We start from the raw sequence: 551 nt of genomic DNA, 5'->3' as shown, positions 1-551 counted from the left end.
GTTAAGCGCCAGTAAAGGGCAAGAACCTGGCGTTAAACGCCAGGAATGGGCACCAGCCCGGCGTTTAACGCCAGAAATGGCTCAAAACGTGGATTTTGATGCCATTTGGTGCAAGGATGCCTTTTCCTTGACACCACAGGATCTGTGGACCCCACAGGACCCTACCATCACTCTCTCTCTTCTTCCCCCATTCACCAATCACCTCAACACCTCTTACCCAAAAACCCCTCACCTATCAAATCCCACTATTCTCTTCACCACTCACATTCATCCTTCATAAAACCCCACATACCTCACCATTCAAATTCAAACCACTTTTCCACCCAAACCCACCCTCACTTGACCGAATCCTACCCTTCCCCCTCTCCTATATAAACCCTCCTTCACCCCTTCATTTTCACACAACAAACACACCACTTCTCCCCCTTTTGGCCGAACACAAAGCCATTCCCTTCTTCCTCATTTCTTCTTCTTCTACTCTCTTCTTTCTTCTTTTGCTCGAGGACGAGCAAACCTTTTAAGTTTGGTGTGGTAAAAGCATTGCTTTTTGT

The sequence above is a fragment of the Arachis duranensis genome, chromosome 4 (genome assembly GCF_000817695.3).
Source record: "Arachis duranensis cultivar V14167 chromosome 4, aradu.V14167.gnm2.J7QH, whole genome shotgun sequence".
In the NCBI taxonomy this organism is placed as follows: domain Eukaryota; kingdom Viridiplantae; phylum Streptophyta; class Magnoliopsida; order Fabales; family Fabaceae; genus Arachis; species Arachis duranensis.
This window is presented reverse-complemented; position numbering follows the sequence as displayed.